This window comes from Podarcis pityusensis, assembly GCF_964106645.2.
Source record: "Podarcis pityusensis genome assembly, chromosome: 5".
In the NCBI taxonomy this organism is placed as follows: Eukaryota; Metazoa; Chordata; class Lepidosauria; order Squamata; family Lacertidae; genus Podarcis; species Podarcis pityusensis.
In genome coordinates, this window is record NC_138032.1 from 98,244,978 (window position 1) to 98,258,097 (window position 13,120).

The 13,120-nt window shown below is 44.0% G+C and overlaps 1 protein-coding gene across 1 annotated transcript in view; it reads left to right on the plus strand.

Moving 5' to 3' along the window:
* The first annotated feature begins 909 nt into the window (after positions 1–909).
* PPARA (peroxisome proliferator activated receptor alpha) overlaps positions 910–13,120 on the plus strand; it is a 35,252-nt gene continuing 23,041 nt past the window's right edge. The window contains exons 1-2 of the mRNA XM_081005601.1: positions 910–1,228; positions 7,777–7,902. The gene's annotated coding sequence lies outside the window, so the exon portion shown is untranslated. The remainder of the gene's footprint in view (positions 1,229–7,776; positions 7,903–13,120) is intronic.

A 13,120-nucleotide genomic window follows, 5' to 3' on the forward strand; every position in this document is an offset into this window, starting at 1 on the left:
CTCCTTGGCAGCAAATTCCACTGTCGAACAGCTCTTACTGAGCTGTAAGATGAGTGAGAAAACTATTTTATACTTTTATGTAAGACTGTTGTGTCTATTCTTTTTCTGTGTGTGTTTGGTCGTGTCTGCTTCTTTGTGACCCCCTGGACCAGAGCACGCCAGGCCCTCCTGTCTTCCACTGCCTCCCGCAGCTTGGTCAGACTCATGCTGGTAGTTGGAGAACCCTGTCCCACCATCTCGGCCTCTGTCGTCTATTCTTTTTAGGAGGAAGTAAAAGGGGAATTACCAGGAAACTTTTTTTAGAGGCTTAAACAAGCCTGGCAAAAACGTTGACCGCTATGTAAGTTTAAAAAGGGGCATGTTACTCTGCTAAATTGTAGAACTTGTTAACACAAGTTGGGAAGGATATAATTAAACACTATATCCTCTCCTGCCTCCCTGAACATTCCCGCAAACCGAGCATTGCAAATACAGCTGAGCCCATTTTCTGCCCCGCTGCCTGCCTGGGGGGCGCCGCGTCTCCCGCGGACCTGGCTGCCCAAGCGACGCCTCTGGGCTTCGCCCGCCCCGGGCGCCCCCCCCCCAGCCTCCTCCTCCTCCTCCGCCGCCCGCCCGCCCGCCGGCTCGGCCCGCCCGCCCGGCCTTCGCGGCCCAATAGCAGCCGGCCCTGGCGGGAGGTGTGCGCGGGCGTGGGCTGGGGCCGTGGGCTGCTGTGTGCACGGCGACCTCATTTCCGGTACCTGCCCCTCCGCGGCGGCCCGGGCAGAGTCCGAGGGGGCCAGGCCGGCTGGGAGCCCCAACCCGCAGCTGCGCCCCGGAGGGGAGCCCGGGCGGGCCAGGCCAGGTGTGCCACCTCCTTCCTCGGCGGAAGCGCAGCGAGCGGCTCGGCCTTTTGCTGCCGCGGCTCCTTTGTGCATTTCAGCGGCGTCGCCAAGGCGCACAGTCAACAAGTGAAGTTCTCCTCCGCAGCCGACCTCTCCGGGCGGGAAGAGGAGGAGCTCTACTGGTTGAATCGCCGTCTGTCCGGCGGGCTCGAGAAGGGCGCGTGTGACCTTCTTTCCTCGCTTACTTAGATAAAAGCCGCGGGCAAGGCCAGGTGGTTGCTGCGCAGCGCGGACGCGGGAAAGGCCCCTGGCGCGCCGTCCGGTGAAGCTCCTCGTCCCGGCCGCGTTTCCAGGCTGAGGAAATCCGCGCCGCTTGAGGTGCTGCCTGTCACTTTTGCTCCACGGTATGTGTATTCCTTTGCTCCCCAATGCGAGGTTTGTAGCCTTCTTTCCGCCTGCTACTAATCTTCCTTCCTTCCATCCTTCCTTCGGGGAGGACAAACTCTAATAGGAACAGAAGTAAGAAGGGATCGTTGGGCTGCCTGCTTCCCTTCAAACTTTGCAGTCAAGAAGAAATGCAACAGGTGTAGCAATTGGGAAAGTTTCACCTGGGAAGGGAAGGCTGCACATGTTGAATTCCTGCCTGTCAAAGACTGCAGAGAGTATAGGAATCCTTTTAAGATTAAAAAGTGGAAACCCTATGTTTGTTTGGCTGCGTATTCCTCTCTTTCAGCTGAAATAAAACCTAAGAGCAGCATAATTAACTTTGTCTTATTTGTTCTCCTTTTTTTGGGTCTAAACACAGAGTTTAAGCTCCATTTTTGTCACCTTGTAAAGTCCAGATACAGTGGTACCTCGGGTTACATACACTTCAGGTTACAGACTCTGCTAACCCAGAAATAGTGCTTCAGGTTAAGAACTTTGCTTCAGGATGAGAACAGAAATCGTGCTCCAGCGGCAGCGGGAGGCCGCATTAGCTAAAGTGGTGCTTCAGGTTAAGAACAGTTTCAGGTTAAGTACAGACCTCCAGAATTAAGTACTTAACCCGAGGTACCACTGTACTCTAATGGTATTGCATAAATAGCTTGAGGGGGAAATGTTCCAACAATATTCTTGTTAAAATAGGTTAAAATAGGTCAAGATCTCTTAGCAATTATTATTTATTTCAAACTTTTAAAAAGTCTTCAGAACTATGTGCAAGTTATGCAGGGATTAGTGGTGATAAAAGTGTGGATTTTCCCCACCCCACCTTCTTCCTGGTCTCAGGAATCAAGGGGTCACAGTTCAAATCCCTGCTCAGCTCTGAAACTCAGCCGGTGACCTTGGGCGCATTGCTCCCTCTCAGCCTAACCAGCCTGGCATGCTTGTTGTGAGGATAAAGTATGGCAACCTACATTTGTGTCTGCCGCCCTGAACTCATTAAAGGAAGGGTGCAGTACCAATGTGATAGGCTAGCAAAACCAGTATCTTACATATTTTATTGGCTAGACTCTTTTAGGATTATGTAAACGATTGAGTTTCACAGAACTCCTCTTCAAGATGACGTGGGGAACGATGATCTGTATCAATTCTTGTGAATCAAAAGCTCAGGCTGGGATGATGTAATTGCATTTTATCAGACTGTTGGACTTTGTGTTGGTAGACTGCGCCCTGTATCCTAACCAAAGGCTAGGGTGTTTCAAAAGAAACTGCCTGTGAATTCTGGAGTAAAGGGCCTTAAAATATCTATAACAGAGTAACATAGAGGTTGGCGCAAAAGAAAGATCTTGTAAGAAGCTGCCATCACAATTTAGGTGGTAATTCTTTCTGTTGAATATGTGAAGTATTTCTTTGGTTTTGGATGTGGGTCATATGCACACCAACATAGGTGGGTTGATTCTGTTGTCTTGGATGGGTGATAGTGTTATCCTTGAGACAAGGGCAGAACAGTTGTGTCTCTGACATAAACAATAGTTGGAAGCGATCCATACCCACAAAGCAGGAGGCTTTGCTGCCAAAATTGGGATTTATTTCTGTGGTTTGACAAGGAAAAATGTTTCTATTCTAACCTGCAGGGTTACCAGATTTTTTACCCCACTCCCCTCCCCCGAAATTATTGAGAGTGTAGTCCTAAAAGTATCCAGGGCATTGGAAGGACATAAAAATAACAATAAGTAGGCTTATGTATCATTTTTAAAAAATCTGTAGTGCAGTTTATTTTCAGGAAGATAACTGAAAGCAATAACTTGTTGCTCCTGGGTGGATTGATGAATATAATTTATTTTATAAAAATGTAGTATTTCTGGCAAATGGCATTTAGGTGGCAGACTAGACAAAATTACCATTTTTCTGAATTATCAGTTGTAAGCTGACACTTATACCCAGCCTTCAACTCATAACTGGAGTTAGTATAACACCTAAGTAGGTTGTAACTACACTTTGTAGGTGAAATACATTGCTATGCTATACTATACTATACTATACTATACTATACTATACTATACTATACTAATACTATACTATACTATACTAATACTATACTATACTATACTGTACTATACAGTGGTACCTCGGCATGCGAACGGGATCCGTTCCAGAGCCCCGTTCGCATCCTGAACAGAACATAAGATGCGACTGCCCGTGCGCGGGTCACATTTCGCCGCTTCCGTGCATGCACGTGACGTCATTTTGACCGTCTGCACATGCGCAAGCGACGAAACGTTACTTCCGGGTCGCCGCAGAGCACAACCCGAAAATACTTATCCTGAAGCGTATTTATCCCAAGGTATGACTATACTATACTATACTATACTATACTATACTATACTATAATTGGAACTTGTGCTGTACAATGCATAAATAATGAAGGCTGCTCCATCATTTTAGTGGGATTATTTATTTCCAGGTAAACGCTAGAAAGATTGGCCTGCAAAAGCATCTAATTATAAGTTTAAACATGTGGCAACAACACTTTCCTTGGTGATCTTTCTGTGTTCAGAGGCATATTGTTCATCTTATGTTAGCAAAATGCGTTTTGGTGATTGACCTTGGTGACTCTCCTGCTTTCTATGATCCAAGTACATAAGATATTCCTTCTCTCCTTCCCCTCCCCCACTTTCCATTTTGGGAAAGCAAGGCATAGTTATCATGGGACGTGGGAGGAGGAATCTTGCCAAGTTACTTGTGCCCTGCATTGCTGCAGTAATAAGATGGAGGTAGGGATTTTGGAATTGAGGATTTGTGTGGATAGATTATGTTAAACCTGCTTGCTTTACTTTTAAACATTAACTATTTGTTACTTTTTCACCCTTGCCTTTTTCATTAATATAATGTGAATTTCAAAGTTTTTGCATTGGAATAAATATAGCTGTGGACCAGCATTGCACTTCTGGTCTTCTCATGGGTAATGATGGCTGCCTTATCAGGTTGGATTCCCCCCCCCCCCCATCACAAGAGTTTTATTAGCCCAAATGTGATGGGTTGTTTTGATGTAATTCTAGATGGGAAACTTTGCCACAAAATACACTTTCTTAATCTGTTTTAATTTACCTGCTGAGATTGAAATCAAACATGGAAAGATTAGCTGCGGAGAAATTAAAAGCTTGTTGTAGCAAGTAAATGAAAGTAATGTTTCAAATATTTTCTTTAATTTGTTGTAGGAGTTAATTTAAATGTAAGAATTGTCTGTTACTTATTTAGACTCGTATACCTTCCAGCTTTTGCTCTCATCCTTTAAGCCTAAGTTTCCATTTGTTTTTTCCCCTTTGGGATGGGTGTGTAAGAGATAGGATTTATTCAGGTCATTTTTTAAATTTAGGCCTCTTGTGACTAGGTGTGTATTCATTTTAAAATGAGCATTTTAATGTATGTAAATGAAGCGCCTACCATAGGGGTGTTACTGATACTGCAAAGGCATGGTATTGTTTTTGTGTACATAACACCAGCAGAAACAAGGAATGTACTTATCCTTAATCTTTTACTACAATTGTGAGACTTTTGACTTGTAGAATGCTGTTAATATTTCCACAGAGAAGTAAAACAGCAAATTGGAAGACCTATTGCACAGCTTGTTAAAATTTCTGACAAGTTTTAGTAAAGAACAACAAATAAGATTTTTAATTATATTTCCTGTATGTTGCAGAGTTTTTCTGTTGTGTCTTCTAAGGTTAGCTGTGACTTTGATGAAGTGTATGAGCTTTCGTGTGCATCTGAAGAAGTGTGCATGCGCACGAAAGCTCATACCAATAACAAACTCAGTTGGTCTCTAAGGTGCTGCTGGAAGGAATCTTTTTATTAAGTTGTAGGATATCACCCTAAACAAATTTATTCTTGCTCATGACATAAGCTTTTGTTGTCTACAGTCCACATCAATGCAAAGTGTTATTCTGGTCAATGCAAAGTGTTACTCTTTCAAATTGCTTTGTTTAAGAATGACCACTTACGGTCAGTTACACAGTTGAGTCCCGGGTAACAAGACCCTCTCAGCCCTGCTGATGCAGTCCAAAGGAAAGCAGAGCAAGATGTTTGGCATCAGCTTGGCTGCAGCAGTTGCCAGAAGGAGGTGTACAAGACGCCATCCGATTTTCTTGTCCAGATTTATGTAGGGTTTACTCCTAAGCCTTTTATTCTCCCGAAGAGGCAGCAAGTATGGATTTTTCCTCATGATTTACCGTGAGTATAGCCACAAGGTGGCAGAGGCTTAGGACCAGAATTTTCCTTCTCCTAGTTGGGCTCCCTTCCCAGGTTGATGAGCCCCATCTGCCCCTCACTTCCCTCTACAGTGTGTGCAGAATACGCTTTCTTGACTGTTGGACCCACTCTTGTCCACTCAATCTGCTGGAGCCTGTCTTCACATGCAGGGGAAGTCTGCAACTCACTGAGGGTTTGAAACCCATTGGCTACCCTCACCTGGTTTAGCCAGCCTGTTGAAGCCATTCCCAGGGTGTGGCCACTGTTGCATGATGACAGCTTCTAGTTAATAGCATAGTTCAGTCATTTTCAACCTATTTGAGTCCACTGCTCCCTTGACCAACTACATTCTTTCTGTGGCACCCCAGTGGGGCTCAGGAGCCCAGTTATTTGACCCCTTGCCTGCAGAGCTGACAGCCTCTCACCCTTTTTCAAACACCTTCCCTTGTGGAGTGTTCTCCTCTTCCCTCTCCTGGGGAGTCCTCTGGACAGTTGCTGCTGCTGCCCTCGCACCTGCCCCAAAGAGAGGGGCCTCCTCACACTGCCCCACAGGGCCCTGGGAAGCACTCCCTGGCCAGCCCCAGGCACCATTCGCCTGGGGAGCTTGTAGCAAGGGCTGCTGCAACAAACAGCTGTGCAAGCCTTTGGGAGGCAGAGATGCAAGAGGGCATTAGAGGAGGAAATAAGCAACTATCTTACTTTCCAAAGACATCCGAAGGCAGCCCTGTTTAGGGAAATTTTTAATGTTTAATGTGGTATTGTGTTTTTAACATTCGGTTGGGAGCTGCCCAGAGTGTTTGGGGAAACCCAGCCAGATGGGTGGGGTATAAATAATAAATTATTTATTATTATTATTATTATTATTATTATTAACCATCATTCAAAGCACCCCAGGGTGCCAAGGCACACTGGTTGAAAACCACTGGCGTAGTTAATAGCATAGTTATAACAAGCTTTACTTTTCTTCATTTCATATTGTTCTCACTGTGGCTACCAATTGCAAATACAGTATTAGGCAAGCTTGGTCTGATATTTCAAAAGTTTTTAGTGCTTTAAAAACTAAATAAAGGTAAAATAAACTAATTACAGGTAAACTAAATATGCTAATTTAGATCATCTAGGATATTAATCTTTAAGGTGTCAGAAAACACACTCTTTTTAGAAATAGAATTATTTTAGTTTGTATCACATACTGCTATCTTTAAGCCTTGGGCAAGTAACAGTGTAGTAAAAACACAACAAGATTATGCTGCATTGGATATTTGGGTGGTTGCACCTAAGCATAATAATACTTTAAAGTCGATAATCAGTCATTTTTGTTAATTTTCATTCTTGGCCACTGTGTAATTTCCATTCACCAAGATCACTAATCTAATCTTTTCCCAAATTTGATTCTGAATGTGGATTTTTGCTTTGGTTGCCACCTCTTGGCCCTAGTCCTATGCATTTAGCTGCAGCCTGGCATATAGAAATTAAGCTGATGGTTTTTTCCTCATAACCTTTTCCCCAAGGCCACGAAATATTTCATTTTCTTATTTTTTGTGTGAGCCGGACTGTTAAATGCACAGGACGAAGTCTAAGGGTGGAAATGGCAACCTTAGAAATAGTATACATAGGAGAATATGTAAGAAAAGGCTAAGAAAAAATGTAAGAAAATGTAAGAAAATAAAATAAAACTTTTTGGTATGGACATAAAAGGTTGAGAGAAGATCTACCTGGAAGGGGCAGGTCCTCTGAAACAGAAAGGCTTTCCTAGGCTCCCTTGCAGGAGAGCTGATAGGAGGAAATAATAGTGATCTCATGCACATAAATCTTGAAGATATTTAGCAAAAGTTAAAAATGGGAAGAAAACAGCTGCTTAGAGCACAACTTTTAATGCACTGCTTAAGCATGAATTATACAATATTCAAGATACAGTTGAAATCTTTGTAAAATAGTTATGTGTCTTGAGCTGTAGTCCCAAAGAGCTTTGAAGTCTGCACTTTGCTCAGAGAGCTAACATTAAAGATACCTAGACAGAAGCCTTGGGCAAATTGATAAAACCAGGCTTGTTCTTGATATCTAGTATCTGCTTGTATAGATCTTAATATATGGGACTAATAATTTACCTGCTGATTAGATTTTTTGAAAGTGCAGTTGCTAGATTGGATAGTAATAGACATACCTTATTAAAGTTTGGGGGAGGGGGCAACAGACTTGCGGAAGTTTGCATGTGCCTTAGCTGCATTTAAGAGTCCCCTTCCATGTTCTGTTTATCTTATGTAGTACTCTTTTTCTTTTTAAGTGAAAACACTAGAAATCCAGAATACATGGTGAATTTAACAACAAGCAAGTCTGCCAAGAAAATGGAAGGGAAACATATTATGGATACAGTTTTTGTTTCTAGTTTTCCAAGAATCTGTTGTAAATGGTAAGTAAAATTTGCATTTTGTATATTATGCAAACCACTCTGATTTCTTCAAGGCACTGTGGAAAGAAACTATTACAGATATACTTGCTTGAATAGGTGTAAGTTGACAAAATAATATTTTTTATAATATCAGAACTCCTGGTCTGTTTTGTTTCACATCAGCTCAAGAGTTCAATTCTTATTTTGTTGTTGGCTCACTCACAGCGTTCAAAATTAGCCCATCTAATTTTGACTGGCAGCCGACCTTTTGCGAGGCAGTGCAGATGTCCAGGTGCCATTGCTTTGTGCCTAACATCTCCCCCTGGCAATACCACACCAGTCAGTTGGTCTGTGGGGCATCAGGACACCAAAATACATGCCTCTTTTGCTGCTGTACTGCCCTGCCTGGTTGATGGGGTAGCACGGTACCAGAAGACGCATGTGCCGAAACATCCTAGGCAGCAACTCTTGACGGGTCTCGGCCAGAGGCACAGTCGGCGGCATCTGCTGCTGAGGAGAAGAGCTGATGGGATGCTGCCAAGGAGAGGAGCTGTTTGGGGCTGCCACTCAGTGCTGCAAATGTGGAGCTGTTCATTTGGCTGCTCCAACTTCTTAAGCAGCTCTAGAAGCTTCTGCACTTCATTGCGAAGCTTCCTCATTCTGTTCCCTTCTTTCTATTCTCCAATACTGCGGAAGCCAGCTGATTCTGCCTGGCCTTAGAGTCTTCTCCCCACGTTGGAGATGGGGAAGAAGGGGAGGGAGGGGGAGCTTCACCTGACAGAGAGAGAATAGGAGGAAGGGGAGAGGAGCTGGCAGAGGGAGAGGAGGAGAGGAGCTGTCCTGTTGCTGCCTTGTGGGGTGAAAGAGTCACGGGGTTCTTTGGAGCCATGGTGGTGCTGATGCTGAAGTGCAGAAGCTGCCAGAGCTGCTTACGAAGTTGAAGCAGCCAAACAAGCAGCTCCACATTTGCAGCGCTGATGATGAACCCCAACGGCTCCTTTCCTTGGCAGCACCCCCAGACCTCTTGCCAAGGCCATTGGCATCCTGCTGCCACCTCTGCTGCTGTCCCCCACGGCCACCAGGAGCAGCCCTCTGCTCCTGAGGCTCGAGAATCGCTGCCTGAGCTCAGACAAAACCAGACCCAGGCAGCTTCCACCAAGTAAGAAAAAAGGACAAAGCGAGCGGGGAGATCTGCAGGGAAGAAATGCATTTACACATTGTGTTTTGGCACCCATAACCCAGGTTCCAGGTGCCATGTGGTGCGTAGCTTTCCCATCCCAATTTTGAGCACTGCTCACTCAGTAGCTGTGAAAGGACTTAATGTTTCAGGTGTCATAGTTTATAATAAAGGATGGATCTCAAAATTATCACATGGAATGTGAATAGACTTAACGAAAAAGCAAAGAGAAATAGGGTGGCACATGTTTTAGAAAAACAAAAACATGACATAATATGCCTGCAAGAGGCCCACGTCGCAAAAAAACATAAAAGAGTTTTATCAAACGAGAGACTGGGACTAGACTTTATCTCTTCTAATAATTTGATAAAAATGGGTGTAGTAATACATGCAAAGCCTTATTTGGGTACTAAACTACTACTGGTATATAATATGAATTAAAGCTGAAAAGCTTTGAAGAGATAAGAGAACGGATAGCGGATTGGTTCCAATATTATCAACTATTTGAAACATTCAAAATAGATTTAAAAAGGGGTTTGCGACAGAAACATCTTGATTGGAAACAGATTTGGTCAACTCCTAAATGAAAACTCTGTCAAAAATGTACCAACTCCTCCTTGACTGGGAAGTCACTTGTTTGGAGGATGCATTGATTCCCTTTCCCTGCACTTGTATCTTCTCTGGGTGGGATTTCAGCAGTCAGATTCTCACACACGTTCCGATCCTGAGTTCTCCTGCATTTCTGTCCTGTGCTTCTGTCAGGTACTCATCCCAATTGTGTATATTAAATTTGTTTAATAATTAACTATATTACATTTATTAAAGGTGTATTTAATTATATATTTAATAAAATATATTAGTCGTGTATATTAACTAATATTATATTCTCCATACTTTAATTGACGATATGGAAATTTAATTCAGTGCTGGCACACAGGTTCTATGTCAGTGTATTCTTGCAGTCCACTTGGCCTGAGAGGTTGCACCACCCAGGTCTATGGGAAAGAATGGCACGTTGCAAGTCTCGAGGAATAGCAATGTCTAGCTGTGGAAATGACATGATTTAGGATAGCTGTGGTATTTCACAAGTCTTAGAGTCAGAGACTAATGTAGCTATCTAGTCAATTCAGCTTAGAATCAGAGACTGGATGCGCAAAGAAATTCCCTCTCACGGGTTTCTACTCCTCACCTTCTGGGGGATTTTTTTTCCTGGGTGGTGGAGAATGATGTTACTGTGTGTTCCTTCTTAATGAAAAAATGTAGACTTCTACATTTTCTTATCTGTCCTGTGCCTATAAATAGCATTACAGCAGTATAATATTAAATTAATAATACATTATAGAATTTTGTTGTATTTATTTTACTAGTTTAGAAGATCTAATCTTAATGCATTTTATATTTTTGATGAGTAAAGTGCTACTACATCTCTCTTTTATCCTTGTGGAAGATCAAGGAGCCTGTATGTTTGCAGTTTAAGAACTGGCACCTGGGCTTGTGACTTGTCTAAGGATATCCTTAAATCTGAGAGAGTGGCATTTGGGGATGCAGAAACTGGCCAGGGACGGACAGCTGCTTGGGGCTATAGCCACTACTCTGGAGCTTACTTATGATGTCAGGATGTATATAGCAGGCTTTCCTGGGATGATGGGAAATGCAGGGAATTAAGGAGAGAGAGTATGTAGGGTATCCTACAACTTTGTTTTCAGGAGTATTCAATGTGTTTGTAAATATGAATGATTTTACTAAAACAAAAAAGTAAATAATTTGTGCAGGAGCTACTAATTACGCAATGTAACTACTTCAGATGATGGTATCAGCAAATTTATGTTTATGCAAGCTCATATGGCATACTTATTCATAAACTGCTGTTCGAATTCCTCCAATTTTGTGATTATCATTGCATTGCAGGGTTGTGCCACATGACCCTTGTGATCTCTCCCAGCTACAAAATTCTGTTACTCATATTTACACACTATTGCTTTTCTGTTCTTAAATATGCTGCTTTAAATATGCTACAATTTTTCTTCGCACCCTTCTGGATCAGGGTAGCTTGACCTCAGTGGTCCATGCATTGGTAATATCAGTACTTGATTAGTGGAATGTGCTTCATGTGTGCCTTTGTATGGGGTCTAGAAGCTGCAGCTAGTGCGAAATGCGGTGGCCAGACCGCTCACTGGAACAGGTTACTGGCAAAATGTTAACTCCTTTGCTGAGAAAACTCCACTGGTTGCTGATTCGCCCAGGGTCAAGGTTCTTGTGTTAAGTCCCAAAGCCCTAAACCAGGCATAAGCAAACTCGGCCCTCCAGATGTTTTGGGACTACAACTCCCATCAGCCCTCGCTAAGAAGACCAGTGGTCAGGGATGGTGGGAGTTGTAGTCCTAAAACATTTGAAGGACCGATTTTGCTTATGCCTGCCCTAAACAGTTTGCCTCCAAAGTACCTTAAGAGCTGCCTGGTTCCTTGGGATCGCAGAAATCTTCTGATGGGCCACTTTTGGTGGTCCTCCATGCCCCTGAAGTTCAGCCAGCTTTTAGCAAGAGTGATCCTTGAGTGTGGCAGACCCTGTCCTGTGGAACTCCTTACCTGCTTTCCTTTAGGGTCCTAAAAACTATTTCTCAAACCAGCATTTGGAATTTGATTCCCCCCCCAACCAAGTTATATTGACATGGTACTGATATTTTTGCAGATGCTGTTATATTATGGTTTATGTTATATACTGCCTTGTTCAGGGCCATCTTAAGCATATGCGGCGCCGGGGTGCAAAGATCCGCCTGGCGCCCCCCCCCCCCGGTTGCCCAGAGTTGTTGACCTTTTTTAGGGTGGGCTGGTGAGGCGCACAGAGCTGGCCTGGCCAGCCACCTCAGCAGCAACAGAGAAGCCCGAGGCAGCAGCAGAGTAGGGCCGGGCACCTGGGGGGGGGTGCAAGCAGAGCCCAGTTCAACAACAGTCAAACCCGAGGTGGCGGCAGTGGCAGCAACTGAGCGAAGCCAGGCGCCTCGTGTGAGCAGCATGCGCTGAACAGGCCTCTCAACGGCCCACCAATCCCAGGCGCGCAGGAGGGCTGCCTCATCGCCTCGCTCACCCTGCTCTGACAGCCTCTGCTCCACTCAGCAGTGGCTGTCGGCTCTTCCCAATCCCCGGACTCCAAATCTCTGCCCCGGACTCTCAGCCTGGAGCCCCTGAGAGCCCGCGTCCGGGTGCCCCACACCCCTAGTGCCTATGGGTAAGACGGCCCTGTCCTTGTTATGTTTCCTATGAATGTGTGGTTTATAAATACTTAAATAAAAAAGAAATAAAGCTATTTACTGAAGTAGATATATGTTGAATAGGGTATATTCTTGAAAACCTTTATGAGCTATTTTCACTTAACTTCCTACTGTTCTGTATACAGTGGTACCTCTGGTTACGTACTTAATTCGTTCCGGAGGTCTGTTCTTAACCTGAAACAGTTCTTAACCTGAAGCACCACTTTAGCTAATGGGGCCTCCCACTGCCGCCGTGCCACCAGAGCACGATTTCTGTTCTCATCCTGAAGCAAAGTTCTTAACCCGAGGTATTATTTCTGGGTTAGTGGAGTCTGTAACCTGAAGCGTATGTAACCTGAAGCCTATGTAACCTGAAGCCTATGTAACCCGAGGTACCACTGCACATAAATACAGGTCAAGGGAAGAAGAGGAGAGCAGGTGCTAGTAAGACTCCTTGCCCTCCCGCCCTCCCTCCCTCCCTGCCTCTGTGTTGCCAGAACATGCAAGTGTTGACCAGAGACAGAGAATGAGAGAGCATGTATGCTTCTGTATCTGCTGCTGAGAAAATGCAGCAGAAAACGTGTTCATGTATAAAGTGTATAACCAAACAAGGAAGAAGACGCTGATATGAGTTGTTGTATTAAGTATGTGTATGCTTTCCCAATATTGTATTGTAACACGGAGTGATGCAATGCATTGGCAGTAAAAGCAAGAAAGAATACCAGTGAAAGGACATAGTATCGTTTTTCTCTTCAGCCCAGAAGAAGAATTCATTCTTGTGCAGTTTCTTCCGCAAACAGATGTTAGTTTCACTG